This window comes from Sturnira hondurensis, unplaced genomic scaffold, assembly GCF_014824575.4.
Source record: "Sturnira hondurensis isolate 20B ecotype Veracruz unplaced genomic scaffold, ASM1482457v3 Scaffold0010812, whole genome shotgun sequence".
Taxonomy (NCBI): Eukaryota; Metazoa; Chordata; class Mammalia; order Chiroptera; family Phyllostomidae; genus Sturnira; species Sturnira hondurensis.
Window position 1 is genome coordinate 3,563,078 of NW_028083443.1, and position 9,723 is coordinate 3,572,800.

At 42.5% G+C, this 9,723-nt stretch overlaps 1 pseudogene; it reads right to left on the bottom strand.

The window, feature by feature from the left end:
- Positions 1-3,479: 3,479 nt before the first annotated feature.
- Positions 3,480-6,034, bottom strand: LOC118996108 (elongation factor 1-alpha 1-like; annotated as a pseudogene).
- Between the last annotated feature and the right edge of the window lie 3,689 nt (positions 6,035-9,723).

Consider the following 9,723-nt stretch of genomic DNA (forward strand, 5'->3'; position numbering starts at 1 on the left):
AAAAAAGGAGGATGTCACAAGTGAAATTCCACTTTAACTGCCTTCTGCTGAGGCTGAATGCTGCCCGTCAACTCATTCATTCATCCGCACAATACAATCCTTCAAGTCAGCTACATACATTAGAACTCTGCACTGCGCTCTATCCTTAGATTCTTAAAAGAAACTTTAACCTGCGTTTTTGTACCTGCAGGCATTGTCACTCAACATGAAGAGGGATGACAAGTTTTACGTTTCCACCACTGGTTCTCTTCAGAGAAATATGCCTTTGTTTTAAAAAATCGATGGCCACTTATATACACTTTAATAAATACCACAGCATAGTTTTGATTATCAGAACCAACAAAAAGAGATGCACTGAGGAACAGGACTCAGGACTCAGTCTTTGTGGCAAGTGTGACAGAGCCCCAGGCAAAGGCGGGGCTAAGGGTGAGTGGCCTGGCTCGGGGCAGCGCAGTGCATCCTGAGTCTAGCGTTAGGCACTTGTGTTGACTCTCATGGTCACCGCCACTGACTGCATGGCCATGAATGATATGCTTCATTTCAGTTTCTTCACAGGCATAATGGAAATAGTAAAACGTTCCTCAAAGGGCTGGTGTGAGGACTAATGAAACAATATATGTGAAAACAAGAAAAGGAACAGAGAAGACAAAAGTTTTAGCTGTTTTTTCCTCCTTTCTCTGGGATGGACACAGTGTAAAGGAGAGGGCTATCAGACAAAGTAAGGTACCATGGAGACAGGGAGGAATAAATTTGCGCAATCTGCCATATTTTAGGGTGTATAATGTGCACCCACATTTTAGGGCTCCTGTTATAGTGCACATCCTTATTCTTCCCTCAAAAATTTTGAAAAAAAATACACATTATACACAGCAAAATATGGTAAATTCTGTCAGTTTATAGGCCTGAAACCCAATTTTTTAAAAATTGTATTTATTTATCTTTAGAGATGAAAGAAAAGAGAGAAGGAGAGAAATATCAATATGTGGTTGCCTCTCATGAGTCCCCTGCTGGGAACTGGCCTGCAACCCAGGTATGTGCCCTGACTGGGAATTGAACCACGATCGTGTAATTCTCAGGCCCGCACTCAATCCACTGAGCTACACCAGCCAGGGCCCAATTTTAAACTTGTATAGAATGAGGACACACCCTATCTTTGGTGTAAAAGTCAAAATGTGTTTTGGTAAAGTGTATAAGAGGACCAAAATGTCCTTTGGTAAAGGACTTTACAGGTTATTATGAGTAAGGGCTCTAAACATTTGTTGTATATACTTCCAGTAGTCTCAAAATCAATTTGAGCCTCTAAACTGTGCTCTCACCAGGTCAAGCTTGTCTTTTGTCAGCAGGACACTCTCCAGTTGCGCTTCTTCCTTTTTCCATCTTTTCTCTCACCACCTCTTTAATTTATAACCTTCTAGACATATCTGTAAACGGTTCCTAGATACTCTCTGTCTATGGGAAACAAACAAACAAAAAAAAAACCCTTTCCCTAAGCTTCAGGATGCTCAAGAAGGGATTAAAATGAATGAGTTAGATATGCTAACTGAAAATGTTTCAAAAAGAAATTTCAATCATTGTACAAATCAACTAGATTCAAAACCTCCATGAAACTCAGCAGATTATGAACCATCCCCTCTCTTCATATTTGTCTGTTTTTAAGATCACTAACATGGAGCCTGAGACAGAGTGGAAACTACCTGTCTCTACACAGACATGCACTCCAGGTGCCAATGCTAATTCTTCTTACAGCTGCCTCTCTTCAAATTAGCAATGTCATCCTATGTTCATAATTAAATTACTATGCCTTCCGTTAGTTTACCATGGTCTTTTGTCAGTCAATATATTGTACGAACTCTCATTAGTCTTCCCCATAATTTCTTTAGGTTACAATGATGGCTGAGTTTGGATAACTCTAAGACTATTGGCGGGTACGGTTTAATTGATGTTGCAGAAGAATCAGAAGTGACCTGCTAATCCTAAAGACGGGAAACACAAGGACGATTATCTGAACTACAAAAGATGGACAATACCAAGATTTGTGAATTTGGGCAAATGTGGTTTGATCTACTCTGTTTTATTTATTTTTTAAAAAATCCTCATGCGGAACTACTCCCCAGGGGCCTGGCACCACTCTGCGTGCCTCCCAAAATCCGTACCCCCTGTGCCAAAATTATGTTCTTAAAACGTGATGTTGAAATCACCTTTCACTTGCAAGTTGAGTGACAATAACTACGGCAAAAGCTTTCTACAACTGCTTTGTTGTGTCATGGACAAAACAGAAAGCGAATTAGCATTGATGGCACTGGCTGTCATTTATATCAGAATCCCCTCTCCTGGTAGTCTTACATATTCATAGCATTGTAACGATTGATGATTTTTACATTGCCCCAGAAATCAATCCAGATTATAAGCCTTGACTATCCGAATACCTAGTTGTCATCAATCTGACTTTACCCACAGGAACAAAGTGTTGTTTTCATTGCATTTCTATCTTCCATTGATCTTGTTTCATGGCGAGAATCAAACTCCAAACATTCACAGGTTCCCAGTGGGTCACACCTCCTAGGGGGATTTCCTTGGAGAGCCATTTGCTCTATCCTCGAGGCCCTGCACCTCCTATGAGCTTCACAGAGGCAATGCTCTACAGAAGGACCGGAAAGGTAGTGGAGGTGACTCCCTAAGATAAATAAAAAGGCTCTTTTCTATGTCCTCTAATAATCCAGCACACTGCAGTGAGTAGGCCATCGCTTTCCCGTAAACTATGCTGAGCAGCTAGCACATCAGCGTTGCACCTGGCACAATCAGCCTACTCTGACTACGGAAGAGCTGAAAGGTACCAGAGCAGAAGATGACAACAGCATCGAGGACTCAAATGCGTCTGGTTCCTACATTCTTCTGCGCTCTGCTTCAAGAAATGAGATTTACGTATAAGAAAAAAAAAGACTGGGAGAACTAAAATGTGATTTCTGTAATCGAAGAGGGATTGAAACTAGTCACATCTAAACTCTTTCCTGAAACAGTTTAGAAAATTTCAATGCCAGAAACAAAGGACAAAACAAAACTAAAACTAAAAAGAACTTAAAGGCAATACCATCCAAACTGATATTTAGAGTCCCAATTTAAAAGTAGAAAGAAATTAAGTGAAAGTAACTTGTTGCAAGGGAATGTTCTTCTCTTCCTTGTTTCTTTTCCTCATTAAACTTTGTTTTAATGGGTCTCAAATTCTTCGACAGATTTTGGTTGAGTTGTGTTCATTAGAAAGTACTGATTTTAAAAACTAATACCTTTAAAACTGCCACACCAACAAAAAAACAAATGGTTCACAAAACATTCTCCTTTCCTTTCAAAGGTTTCCCGATGCATCGTGATCATTAACCATTCCTTTACTATTACTCAAGTGGCCAATTGAGACGAACAGTCCTAAGACCAGGCATCCACGACTGGTTGAGACTGGCATGGGTGGCAGGTGCTGGGGACAATATTCATTTAGCCTTCTGAGCTTTCTGGACACACTTGGTGGCTTTGTCAGCGCCAGCTGCCTTCTTGTCCGCCGCTTTGATGACACCAACGGCAACTGTCTGTCTCATGTCATGAACAGCAAAGCAGCCCAGGGAAGGATGGTCAGAGGAGCTCTCAACACACACGGGCTTGCCAAGAACCATATCGACAATGGCAGCATCGCCAGATATCACAAACTTTGGGCCATCCTCCAGCTTTTTCCCAGAACAACAATCAATCTTCTCCTTTAGCTCCACAAATCTGCAAGCAACGTGAGCTGCGTGACAGCCCAGCACAGGTGCACATCCAGCTCTGATTTGGCCGGATGCTTCAGGATAATCACTCACCATCGACCTGAGCTGTGAAGCCAACTGCTTCCATCAGTGGGTCAGTTCTGCTGTCACCAGCCACATCTCCACAACGAACACCTTTGACAGGCACGTTCTTGACACTGAAGCCCACACTGTCCCCAGGAAGAGCTTCACTCAAAGCTTCATGGTGCATTTTGACAGAATTTACTTCAACTGTAATGCCAACTGGAGCAAAGGTGACCACCATGCCGGGTGGGAGGACACCAGTCTCTATTCAGCCCACAGGGACAGTACCAATGCCACCAATTTTGTAGACGCCCTGGAGGGACAGGTGCAGGAGCTCGTCGATCAGATGAATTGGTGGCAGGATGCAATCCCGAGCTTCAAGCAGCACGGATCCACCGGCACTGCCTTCTCTGCGGGTGACTTTCCGTCCCTTGAACCAAGGCATGTTAGCACTTGGCTCCAGCATGTCGTCATCATTCCAGCCAGAACCTGGCACAGATGTTGTAGCCAATTTTCTTAATGTAGGTGCTGACTTATTTAATCATTTCTTCTGGCTGTAGGGCAGCCCCGTGGAATCCATTCTGTTAACACCAACCATCAGCTATTTCATACCCAGTGAGCAAGCCAGAAGGGCATGCTCACAGTTCTGCCTATTCTTGGAGATCCCTGTTTCAAATTCACCAACATCAGCAACCATGATCAGGACAGCACAGTCAGCCGGAGACATCCCTGTAATCATGTTCTTGATAAAGTCGCTGCATCCTGGGGCATCAGTGACAGTCACATAACACTCACCGGTTTCAGATTTCAACAGGGAGGTATCAGTGGTGATAACACACTTGCGTTCAGCTTTCAGTTTAGCCACGGCCCAGGCATACTCGAAGGAGCCCCTCCCCATCTCAGCCGCCTCCCTCTCAAGTTTTCCGACGGTCCTTCTGTTGGTCCCACCACATTTGGAGGCCAGCTGTCCAGTAGCGGTAGACTTGCCAGAATCTTCCTGTCCATTGCCCACACTACTAATGTGTTTTCCTTTCCCATTTTGGCTTCATTTAGCGGTGGTTTTTGTAACACCTGTGTCCTGGCAGCAAACACGTTGCAAAAAAACCTCTTCCTTGTTCCTTAAGCTTGCTCCCTATGAAGTAAGGATGTCAGCATCTCCCAGCTTCTCTCAGCTTCCCCACTGCAGTCTGGCGTAAGAGGAATGACATGTATGCTTGGTACATGTGGAGAAGAGTTGGGACACCCATCCTTGCATGGTGTCCCGCCTCAGTCTAGAGCGGAGCGCCAGTTCGATGGAGTATGAGAACCAAGTGTGCTCAGTTCTGGGTTCGCAATCAGCATGCTCACTAGAGGAACAGCCCTAAAGCTCCTTCATTTCACTTTGCACTCTACGAGTGGCCAAGGGGACGTGTTGCTCCTACATTTTCTTCCTTGTTCTATTTCTCAGTGCTGGGAACCCAGGTGGCAAAGAGAGCTGCTACTTATCGAAGACCACCCTGGGGATGACCTAGGCCTTCACTGTTTAAACAAACTATGACTCAGAGCACATGCTTCCGCACACAGTGCTACTTCTAGAGAGAACCGGGTCTTCAGCTTGTTCAAGACCCTTATCCTCCAACTCTCCTACACCCTTTTCACCAGCGAATCTGTGAATCTACAGCTGTCTCTTTCTCAAGCTCCTCCTACTCTGTTGCCTCTCAGCTTCCTGCTGTATCAAAACCTGCTTCCACTTGCTTCATTCACACCTACATGCAAATGACTGATAACAGTTTAGAGTGTGCTAGCTCATCAGGATCCACCCCTTCAGATCCCTCCAGGATTCTTGGACATAGCAGACCCAGAGGACCTCAAAAATAAATCTAATGTCCTTGCAGGCAATGCAGTGGTATCCGGGCAACAAGCAATAATAACGCCTGTCAAAAGTTACTGAGTGGTCTTGCCCAGTGTGTCTTTGTGGTTAGGAAGAAGTTTGAGGACTGTGGATTACAAAGTGAATTTTTACTAAATAAGCAAACAGTTGAGAAGGAGAGATACTAAGTCAAAAATGTCATTTTTTTCTAGCCAGTTTGTAGTCATTTTTAACACTGATTTTAAATGTTGTCCTGTTGTTAAGGTCCAACCCCATTTTCTCACAGATGACAAAGGTCTTCCTCACTGTGTCTCTCACAAAGGCCCTGGGGTTCTTCTACCTCAATCTCCCATGGGTCTTTGTCTGTCGTCATATCTAGCTGACCCACTGGTGTGTGATCTCCTCAAGGATAACGGGCAGTGTCTGCTTCTCTTGGCGTTTGTAGTCTGACACCCAGAAATTTCCCACTAATATTTAGGGAGTTGAATAGCATTTTACCAAATGGTTGGAGCTCAATGAGAAAGAAAAGAAGTTTCACGCATCTTGACAAGAAAGTAATCTTTTCTTGGGAAAACAAGAAGTATCAGAGAAACTAGGAGACATGGGGTGGGGGGAAGGGAAACTAAAGAACACAATAGAAATAACTTCAGAGGCAGATGACAGCATGAGACTCACATTTGGAAGAGTCACTGGGGCTGGGATGCTCAGAACTGTGACAACTCCCCGCATGAACAGACTGGAGATGATTGTGCAATGACAGCAGTGGCAGATGCTAGGACAAAAAGACACATAATTATGACCAATCTGACCTGGGGGACAGCCACAGCCCCTTAAGAGGCACATCCTCTTAGGAAACTTAGCCTAGATAGCTAAGCTTCTCTTAAGTAGTATAACCAAAGTCAAAGGCCTGCAGCTTCAAGCTTAAGAGTTAAAACACCAAAGAAGAAATTTAATAAGTATGAAAGAATTTAAAGACATAACGGGCCTGGCTGGTGTAGCAGCAGTGGATTGAGCATGGACCTATGAACCAGAGGATCATGGTTTGATTCCCAGTCAGGGCACAAGCCTGGGTTGCAGGCCAGTTCCCAGCAGGGGACACACGAGAGGCAACCACACATTGATATTTCTCTCCCTCTCTCCTTCCCTTCCCCTCTAAAGATAGATAGATAGATAGATAGATAAATAAATAAATCTTTAAAAAAAATAAAGACATAACGGGGTCTTCCATTTGAGGAACTGGATCTTTTGATTAATAAAGAACAAAAAAACTGAATTAACATCCAAGATGTCAGATAATAACTCTCATACTATCCAGCCTTAAAAAGGAAAGGAATGCTGACATGCTACACTAGGCAGGAACTTTGAGGTCATTGTGCTAAGTGAAATGAGCCAATTACAAAAAGACAAATACTATATGATTCCACTTACATGACATTTTTACGAGTAGTCCAATTCACAGAAACAGAAAAAATGGTGGTTGCCAGAGGCTGGGGTGAGGAGAAATCAGGGGGTTGTTGTTTTTTATGAATATAGAGTTCCAATTTTATAAAATGAAGAAATTCTGGACATCAGTTGCACAACACTGTGAATATACTTAACATTATTGAACTAGACACTTAGAAATGGTTAAGATGGTACATTTAATGCTATGTGCTTTTCACCAACAAAGATTAAAAATAATTTAATTTTAATAACTTTATTAGAAATCAACAGTGTCATAAATGATTTTCGTTCAGTAGACTTTTCAAGACACAGAGAAGAAAGACAAAGAAAAAAATGTTTCAGTTAGCGCCTACATCAGATAAATATATCAGATCAACTGACTGTCTTAAATTTTCACAAAGTAACAAACAGTCCTGGCAAACAGTGTGGCTCAGTGGATTGAACACAGGTCTGCAAACTGAAAGAGCGCCGGTCTGATTCCCAGTCAGGGCACATTCCTAGGTTGCAGGCCAGGACTCCAGCTGGAGGCATGAGATTGATGTTTCTCTTGCACATTGGTGTGTCTTTCCCTCTCTTTCTCCCTCCCTTCCCCTTTCTCTTAAACAAATAAAATCTTTTAAAAGAAATAACATTTCTTTTTTTTAAAAAAAAGCAAAAGTCTAAACCACAGGTAGCAAACACAAGGCCTGTGGACCGAATCCGGCCTCCACCTTGTGTTATTCCGCCTGGCACCTTGTATCTACCCATCGGCAGTGCCCCAGCTCCATGCCCTTAATTAAGGAGTAGTTGCATTTATACCGTCCTAAAATTACATTCAGCCCTTTGAAAGCAACCACGAGGCTGACGTGGCCCCTGGTGAAAATGACTTTGATACCTGTGGTCTAGACCAACAATCAATATGCTTTCAGTTTTTTTCACAGTTAAATCTTGAGTTTGGGTAAAGAGCACAAGGCAAAAGCTCCCTGATACTGAAAGTATTTAATGTTTGTCTAACCACCCCAAAACTAGACAAGTTACGCTCCTGTACATTTCTCTCTGTTTTGTGCTTAGATAATGCTTTGTCTTTAGGCCTTTCCGAAGTGCCTGAAACCTAGTCCCTTATACCCAAGCTATGAGGAAAACCCATGCACATTTGTTTGGAAATATTTAGGGGTGAGCAGAGAAAATAGCATTCCTGCTGACAATTCCTGTACTAAGTTTGATCCAGTGGGATTAGAAATCTCTGAGATATTAAACCTTGGATAAAAGAAGTTATACCAGAAAGGCTGAAAGAGTTTAATTATAGCCAGTAGCACAGCTTTAAAGCTTTAAGCATACTCTAATGTGCTGTGTTATCATAATAAGATCTTTTAAAAAATTAAAACAGACGTGATGAAGATTATGGATCAGGCATTACAGACATCACCCAAGAAGTGGTTTCACCTCTAGGTCATTGGGGTGGGTCCACCTAACCACAGAGGAACATTAGCAGTGCTGTTCAGGGGCTGAGAGAGATACCACACTCATTCGGACTTCTGTACCATTAAGTCTGAAAATGACTGGCTAACTCCTCACAGAATCTCAGGGTACCTGTCCTATGTATATTTGGTGTCTAAGATTGGGGAGAATCAATTGAATTTATCAATTGATTGATATCTCCCTTAAAGAGGGAGATACATTTAAAGGTCTTTGTGTTTATTTGCAAGAATTACAATCCTCCTATAATACATCCCAGAGTAGCCCGTGGAACAGATTGTTCTACAATGTCATCTCCCTCATTCCTTGCATTTCTTCTCTTTCAGAAGCAAAGTGTTTCCCAGTCCTCCCATGTTCAATGCCCCCTCTGAGCGGAGAAACGTGATGATCTGCTCACAGGAGAACACACACAAGAACATTCCTGAACTTCTCACTTTTTTATCCACACCTGAGCTGAACGCAGGCCTCAGAAGGATCCATCCCCACCTGAGTGTGCCACCATGCTAGGCAACAACTTCCCATGCCTAGCAAGAAGGAAATAGTCTTTGGGTCCAATAATTTCTAACTACGAATAATCAGACAAGTCTAGTACCTGAGAGCTGTTGTCACTTTCTTGGCCTATCAAGTTCCTGGAATCCAGTTCCTTATTTACCTTCATTGCCTTTCCTGCAAGATCTTTCTCACTTGAACTGACCTCCTTCATGACTATTGTAGTTTTAGCTTCCTGTTGTACCCAAGACCACAGACTTCCCCAGTCAGCTTAATTTCCTGACCCTACACCTACAAGAACTCGAGGAACAACAACAAAGACAGCCCAGAGCAAGTAGAAGGAAGGAAATAACCAAGATCAGAGCAGAATTAAATGACATAGAGACTAAAAGCACAATTCTAAGGATCAATAAATCCAGGAGCTGGTTGTTTGAAAAGATAAAGAAAATTGACAAGCCTTTAAGCAGAATCATCAAGAAAAACAGAAAGTGGACCCAAATAAACACAATCAGAAATGAAAGAGGAGCGATTACAACTGATACTACAGAAATACAAAGGACTGTAAGAAATTACTATGAAGAACTATATGTCAAGAAATTTGAAAACCTAGATGAAATGGACAATATTCTAGAAAAATAGAATCTTCCAAAATTGAATGAAGAAGCAGAAAGTCTG